This window comes from Portunus trituberculatus, unplaced genomic scaffold (genome assembly GCF_017591435.1).
Source record: "Portunus trituberculatus isolate SZX2019 unplaced genomic scaffold, ASM1759143v1 PGA_scaffold_423__1_contigs__length_8433, whole genome shotgun sequence".
NCBI classification, from domain to species: domain Eukaryota; kingdom Metazoa; phylum Arthropoda; class Malacostraca; order Decapoda; family Portunidae; genus Portunus; species Portunus trituberculatus.
The window spans coordinates 1-8,433 of NW_025541591.1; the positions used below are offsets into that span (position 1 = coordinate 1).

General features: G+C 51.5%; 2 non-coding genes across 2 annotated transcripts; both read right to left on the reverse strand.

Moving 5' to 3' along the window:
* Positions 1 to 27: 27 nt before the first annotated feature.
* On the reverse strand, positions 28 to 185 carry LOC123500594. The gene has a single exon (XR_006673389.1). It is a non-coding gene; the product is annotated as a 5.8S ribosomal RNA (ribosomal RNA).
* A 551-nt stretch (positions 186 to 736) lies between these two features.
* LOC123500595 lies at positions 737 to 2,613 on the reverse strand. Its single transcript, XR_006673390.1, has one exon. It is a non-coding gene; the product is annotated as a small subunit ribosomal RNA (ribosomal RNA).
* Positions 2,614 to 8,433: the final 5,820 nt, after the last annotated feature.

Here is an 8,433-nt window from a genome sequence, read left to right on the forward strand (position 1 = left end):
CAATGCCGATGCATGTGATATGATATCCGACCCTCGTAGGAGTGACGGCAGCACATGAGAGTGCCGCCGCCGCAATGTGCGTTCGACTTGTCGATGTATCTGGTATTCTTGCGATTCACATACCGACACGCAGCTTGCTGCGGTCTTCATCGACCCACGAGCCGAGTGATCCACCGTTAAGAGTTGTGATAGTATGTTTGGAATTACGTCGGAACTAGGCCGACTCTTTATCAGACTTCCACTGCCTCTGCCTCAGGAGACTTGTGGGAAGACGTAGTGATCTGGGTTTTAAATGGGTAGTAGTAGTATTGAGTACACGGGTAGTGTACGGTTTAATGATACCCACTGGGGACGACCGAACGCAGCATGTGAGCAGCTAGCAGTCAGTGCTGCCGCAGTCACTCACTTCTACGCTCCATCGCCATGGTATCCCAGGGGTAATAAGGTAGTAAGTTCAGCATACGTAGTAGTAGTATAGTAGGTGTTGGTCTACCGCTCAAACGATCCTTGCACGAAGGAAAGTATGAGTGGAGAAAAGATTTTGTTGGGTTGTCAAACAGGGAAGGAGGCCCTGTTGACAGGCAAGGGAGGCCCCTACTACTTGTTGTACTCCTGCGGACGGTGGCACACGGCCGTTCTCCCCGCAGGAGCTGCTGACTGATTGATTAGGCCAGACCCCGCCACCCTGGTGCGAGCTTTTTAACTTTTAGTTGCGTTCCTTTCAGAAACGTCACGATAATGATCCTTCCGCAGGTTCACCTACGGAAACCTTGTTACGACTTTTACTTCCTCTAAATGATCAAGTTTGGACATCTTTCCGTCAGCTCGAGGCGCCGAGAGCCCGGCGGCAGTAATACCGCGCGGGCCTGGCATCCAAGAGCGCCAGTCCGAAGGCCTCACTAAATCATTCAATCGGTAGTAGCGACGGGCGGTGTGTACAAAGGGCAGGGACGTAATCAACGCAAGCTCATGACTTGCGCTTACTGGGAATTCCTCGTTCATGGGAGACAATTGCAAACCCCAATCCCTATCATGAAAGGATTTCAACGGGTTACCCGCTCCTCTCGGAGGGGGAGGACACGTTGATCCCTTCAGTGTAGCGCGCGTGCGGCCCAGAACATCTAAGGGCATCACAGACCTGTTATTGCTCAATCTCGTGCGGCTAGAATTGCCGCTTATCCCTCTAAGAAGAAGCTGCGAACTGGACACCAATTGCTGGAGATCCGTCGACTAGTTAGTAGGCCAGAGTCTCGTTCGTTATCGGAATTAACCAGACAAATCGCTCCACCAACTAAGAACGGCCATGCACCACCACCCACCGAATCGAGAAAGAGCTCTCAATCTGTCAATCCTTCCGGTGTCTGGGCCTGGTGAGGTTCCCCGTGTTGAGTCAAATTAAGCCGCAGGCTCCACTCCTGGTGGTGCCCTTCCGTCAATTCCTTTAAGTTTCAGCTTTGCAACCATACTTCCCCCGGAACCCAAAGACTTTGGTTTCCCGGAAGCTGCCCGCCGGGTCATGGGAATAACGCCGGCGGATCGCTGGTCAGCATCGTTTATGGTTAGAACTAGGGCGGTATCTGATCGCCTTCGAACCTCTAACTTTCGTTCTTGATTAATGAAAACATCCTTGGCAAATGCTTTCGCAGTAGTTCGTCTTGCGACGGTCCAAGAATTTCACCTCTAGCGTCGCAATACGAATGCCCCCGCCTGTTCCTATTAGTCATTACCTCGGGTTCAGAAAACCAACAAAATAGAACCGAGGTCCTATTCCATTATTCCATGCATAGGCATTCAGGCCGTCAATGTAGCCTGCTTTGAGCACTCTAATTTTTTCAAAGTAAACTCTGCCGGCCACGCGGGACACTCGATGAAGAGCACCCCGTGCGAGCCAGCGGGCGGTTAAAAACTGTTCGGAGCGTGACAGTGTGCACCGGGCGGTGAACCGTCAGTCCAGAACTGAAATCCAACTACGAGCTTTTTAACCGCAACAACTTTAATATACGCTATTGGAGCTGGAATTACCGCGGCTGCTGGCACCAGACTTGCCCTCCAATAGATCCTCGTTAAAGGATTTAAAGTGTACTCATTCCGATTGCGAGGCCTCGGATGAGTCTCGCATCGTTATTTTTCGTCACTACCTCCCCGTGCCGGGAGTGGGTAATTTGCGTGCCTGCTGCCTTCCTTAGATGTGGTAGCCGTTTCTCAGGCTCCCTCTCCGGAATCGAACCCTGATTCCCCGTTACCTGTTATAGCCATTGTAGGCGTATAACCTACAATCGAAAGCTGATAAGGCAGACACTTGAAAGAGGCGGCGCCGGTGCGGAGACCGTGCGCTCAGCTCAAAGTTATTCAGATTCAACACAATGGGGTGACGGACCGAGGCCCGACCGGTTTTGAACTAATAAAAGCGCTCTTCCCTTGCGGTCAGAGACGTGGTGCATGTATTAGCTCTAGAATTACCACAGTTATCCAAGTAAGTGTGGGTACAGATCCAATGAATCATAGCTGATTTAATGAGCCATTCGCGGTTTCGCCTTAACTCGGCTTGTACTTAGACATGCATGGCTTAATCTTTGAGACAAGCATATGACTACTGGCAGGATCAACCAGGTAGCAAAATGTGATGATGAAGGCACTCGTAGTGTAGAGTCGCACATCAAACATCAAACCCCTCCTCCTTCTCAATACTCCAGAGCAGCTCTACTGCTGCCCTCCATACACGTCAAGGCGTGTATGCTTGATTGACACTTGCCCTCTTTATTTCTCTCTCTCTCTCTGTCACACCTTGCTTGTTTCTTTCTCTCTCGAGTTTTACTCTCTCGCATCATGGGGTGAAGGAAGTCTCACTAACACCCTCAGCTTAATAAGTAGTAAACTCTTGTAATAATAGTAGGGAAGGTAAACGCCCGACACTGTGTCGCGACGCTCCCTTTGCATCATAACAGCAGCACCTGGGTGGGGTTGCCAAGCCCACCCACAATAGGCTCCACCACCACCCTAATGAGGAATTGACGGAAGGTGCTTAATCTGACACCTCTCTTCTCTCTCTCTCTCTCTTCCCCTCTCCCGAGTTTTACTCTCTCGCATCATGGGGTGAAGTCTCACTAACACCCTCAGCTTAATAATAAGTAGTAAACTCTTGTAATAATAGTAGGGAAGGTAAACGCCCGACGCTGTGTCGCGACGCTGCTGGGTGGGGTTGCCAAGCCCACACACACACACACACACAATAGGCTCTACCAGAGCAGTGGTGCCCTTCCGTGAATTCCTCGTTAGGGTTTTAGATGGAGTGGAGTGCGTGTCATCGTGTGCGCGCTCGGTCGGACGGACGTCTTGTGTTTATAAGATGAGGGACAGCCCGTCCTAGCCCGCACGCACACACACACACACACCCCATAAACAATCCGTCAATCCAACTCAATCAGCTCGCCAAGCAACGAGACAACCGACGACCCACAACCACCACCACCACCACCATTATTACCTTTACCCCCTCGACCCCAGCACTATTATATGTAGTGTGCTCACATGCTCGTCAGGAATTACCGAGGCTTATAATAATATCTCTTCTTGTTCGCGGATTTATATGGTGTTGCATTGAGCATCGCACTACCACTTAGAAGACTGTGTGCTGGCACTTTCTCCGTGGGTGAAGGCCCCCCCAATAGGCCCCACCAAGTCGAAGTCCCAAGGCAAGGTAATAAGGAGTAGCAGCAGCAGCCGCAGGCAGGCAGTCGTCGTCGTTCGCCACTGACATGCCGAATTCCATCCACACTGACCACATTATTGAGTCAAGTGTAGCTTCCACCAACCACTGGCTTAAAGGCTATGGAACGCTCACGACAATAGTTGAAGCAACGGCGCCTCTCAAACGCTTCACATAAGGACGACCCCAATCTGTGTGATCCAGTCCCTTCTGAGTTGCTCACCCTCACTTATTTGTTTGGGCAGGACTGATTCTTATTGAGCAACCGAGTTGCTATCGGGCCAGTTCCTTCGCTATTGCTCTGACCATCAGCAGGAGACCCAACATCTCCCTAGGCGGAACACCCTTTCGCGGATCGCGCGCCCCGTATCTCAGATTTTGAGGAGGCGGACCCCTACCCGGTTGTTGTCGAAGCCAACTTTAGAGTCGTGAGAAACATCCACATAACCTCGCCACACAGCAGAGGCAGGTAAGTAAGTAAGCCACACCACGGCTTCATATGCAGAGGCAGAGGTTGTACCACCGGCAGTAGTAGTAGTAGTAGTAGTAACATACATACATACACATGCCTGTATACATACACACGCACTGCTTGCTATATAATAAAAAGTATTCACCACTCTTTCAGTAACGTGTCATCCAAACAGCATTACAGAGTGGGAGGGGTTTGGGGATTAGTCGCTACGCGTCTAAGACGAATGAACGTCTCTTAACGACGCCGCGCCCTTTCTCGTATATCATTTTGGGGTTTAGTTCCGTCTCTCTAGACAAGAACGAAGCGGACTGTTACCTCTCCCGCCGCCGGCCCCACCGCTGCAATTACTTTATACTAGTAGCTACACAGGCGAACAAACGCAACAAGAATAGCTTAGTAGTAACAGCAGCAGTGGACGACGATCCAGCACCCAAGGAAACAGGCGTCATCGTCCGCTGGTAGTGTAGTGTGTGACAAGTTCCAACCGACCATCGCATAGGAAGAATCGATTCAAGAACTAGACTCTCAAGCGCACGGAGAGCGGTGTAACCTCATCAAAAAAGAGAGGGGGCGCTGACTTGAAGGCAAATCGCTTAAGCAAACACCACACACAGTGTCGCCTCCACGATGAGCCGCAGCTAATGCCGTGAAGCTTCTCATCCTAGGGAGAGGAGATGGGTGGGCCACGCGCGTAGAGACCAATGACATGGACAGTCAAAGTGAATTGTTAGCGATGCACGTCCGCCGTTCATTCTACCGGTCTGTACATGATAAACCTACGCCCATGATTTACAAGTCACAACCTTGGCGAGAAGTGTGCAGGGATAAGAGGCCAAACGAAACGTCGTGCGTCTCAGCAGCCGTCGAATGTGCTCACCTGCCAGCGGTTGTGGGCTAGACATGGATCGGGCCTGGGTCGGGAGAAGGAGCCGTCAGACCCCTTCTCCTTACTATATTTTCAAACTCGAACTCGGTGAAATTCACATTTTGGACCCAATGCTACATCTACGGAATTGATTTTTCTCCCGCAGGAAAACCTGCGGGACAATCTCGACGCCGTAGCCGACCACCCGCTCTACTTCCAAATTTTTTTTTTTGCTCCGATTGCAACCAAACTCCTACAGCGTGCTTGCAGTGGCAAAAACCCCGGCAGCCAAAATTTGGACCCATTTCGCCCAAAAACCAAACTTTGAGGAAGATGTGAAAGTGACGCGGGTTTGGGTGCGGGAGGCCAGTCCGATCCCGTAGCTGAGGCGCGAGCCAGCTACGGGATCGGCCGGCCCGCGCTCCAAGCCCCGGGAGCGAAATCCAAAACCGTAGCTGGGTGGCGCGCGGCCGTACACTCCCGCGCTCCCAGCCCCGGGAAATCTCAACCACCCTCTCCCCGTAGCTATTGCGATGACACTCTGACACGATCCGTTCCGTGTCAGAGGAAGGTCGCATGCCAAATTTGGAGGCGAATTTCTCAAAAATAAAAAGGTTTTTTGGTCAAATTTTATTTAACGCACAAGTGACTGTGAACATTCTCAACGGCGCTCAAACTCTGTCCAGGTGACGAGTAGACGCTCTACGACACGCCTGTGCCGGTGCCGGAACCCGGGACGCACCGTGAACGAGACAATATTTAGTCCAAAGTCGGACCCGGGTGACGGGGAGAAGCGTGCGGGAGAAAATTCCAAACCAGGGCAAGCTACGGGATCGGCCCTGCTCTCCCGCGCTCCCAGCCCGCGAGGCCAAGTCCGAACCCGTTGAACCTACCTACCTTCGCCCACCATGGATTACTTACTTACACGCTCTTGCCAGAGGATTACTAACAACCTAGACATATGTGTTTCTCAGTCTAGTTTCATAATCTGAAAGCATTATATCGTCGCTTTTAAATAAGGTGGGTTTTTTAGAAAAACCAAGATCGGGTAGTTCTGGTGCAGGAATCGTGCACAAAACACGTGAAATACCTTCTTAACATCCGTACCGATCACTGTGTGCAAAAGGGTACACTTACTGTGAAAAGTATGGAAACTAGAAAAAAAAGTAATCCCCGCACGAAAACCACCGGGACCCAAACTCAATTCCGTAGCCGCGTTGGCAGGCGGAACCCCGTCCCGCGCGTTTCCGCCTATGACCGGCTCCGCCGCCGGGGCCACCACCGCGTTGCCAGGCGGAACCAACCAACCCCGTCCCGCGCGTTTCCGCCTGTGACCGGCTCCGCCGCCGTAGCCGCAGCGCAGGCCACAACGGAGTTGGCGACTGCCCGGCAGAAAAACGACCGGGACCTAAGCCAGTTGACAATGTCAAACCCTTCAAGCTACAGGATTGGCTTAGCGCAACACATCGAAAATACTTTTCACTCTACTATAAAAAATATACAATATATCAAATATATCGCGTTATAGATGGTATATACAGTGTATACACTATATATACATGTGTGTATCATGTCTCTATGTCTTATAGTTTACGCTTAAGTGTTTTTGTCTGTTTTTCGTCTCTTGTCGTTCAAGGCGCTCTTAGTGTCTAAGGAATGTACAGCGTCTTACGCTCCAAGTGCTTAATTTTGTCATTTTTTTGTAAGTACCTTTCCCATCGAGATATTGACACGAAACATTGACACGATCCGTTCCGTGTCAAAGGAAGGCCGCATGCAAAATTTGGAGGCAAATTTCTCAAAAATAAAAAAGTTTTTTGTTAAATTTTTATTTAGCCCATAATTGTCTGGGAATTTTCTCGCCGCCCTTGAAACTGTGTCCAGGTGAGGAGAAGACGCTATGCCACACCCCTGTGCAGGCGCCGCAGCCCGGGAGACACCGTGAACGGATCAATGTTTCGTCAAATGTCACACCCGGGTGACGGGGAGAAACGTGCGGGAGAAAATTCCGAAGCCGTAGCTGGCCGGCGAGCAAGCTACGGGATCGGCCGGCGAGAGATACCAGCTGGCCCCGGGAGCGAAATCCAAACCAGGGCAAGCTACGGGATCGGCCCCGCTCTCCCGCGCTCCCAGCCCCGGGAAATCTCAACCACCCCTTTCCCCGTAGCTATTGCGATGACACTCTGACACGATCCGTTCCGTGTCAGAGGAAGGCCGCATGCCAAATTTGGAGGCAAATTTCTCAAAAATAAAAAAGTTTTTTGGTCAAATTTTATTTAACGCACAAGTGACTGTGAACATTCTCAACGGCGCTCAAACTCTGACCAGGTGACGAGTAGACGCTCTGCCGCACGCCCGTGCCGGTGACGGAACCCGGGACACACCGTGAACGAGGCAATATTTAGTCCAAAGTCGGACCCGGGTGACGGGGAGAAACGCGCGGGAGAAAATTCCGAAGCCGTAGCTGGCCGGCGAGCAAGCTACGGGATCGGCCGGCGAGAGATACCAGCTGGCCGCGGAGCGAAATCCAAACCAGGGCAAGCTACGGGATCGGCCCTGCTCTCCCGCGCTCCCAGCCCCGGGAAATCTCAACCACCCTTTCCCCGTAGCTATTGCGATGACACTCTGACACGATCCGTTCCGTGTCAGAGGAAGGCCGCATGCCAAATTTGGAGGCAAATTTCTCAAAAATAAAAAAGTTTTTTGGTCAAATTTTATTTCACGCACAAGTGACTGTGAACATTCTCAACGGCGCTCAAACTCTGACCAGGTGACGAGTAGACGCTCTGCCGCACGCCCGTGCCGGTGACGGAACCCGGGACACACCGTGAACGAGGCAATATTTAGTCCAAAGTCGGACCCGGGTGACGGGGAGAAACGCGCGGGAGAAAATTCCGAAGCCGTAGCTGGCCGGCGAGCAAGCTACGGGATCGGCCGGCGAGAGATACCAGCTGGCCGCGGGAGCGAAATCCAAACCAGGGCAAGCTACGGGATCGGCCCCGCTCTCCCGCGCTCCCAGCCCGCGAGGCCAAGCCCGAACCCGTTGTTGAACCTACCTTCGCTCACCATGGATTACTTACTTACACGCTATCGCCAGAGGATTACTAACAACATAGACAGATGTGTTTCTTAGTCTAGTTTCATAATCTGAAAGGATTATATCGTCGCTTTTAAATAAGGTGCTTTTTATGGAAAACCAAGATCGAGTAGTCCTGGTGAAGGAATCGAGCACAAAACACGTGAAATACCTTCTTAACCACCGTACCGATCACAGTGTGCAAGAAGGTACACGTACTGTGAAAAGTATGGAAACTAGAAAAAGTAATCCCCGCACGAAAATCACCGGGACCCAAACTCAATTCCGTAGCCGCGTTGGCAGGCGGAACC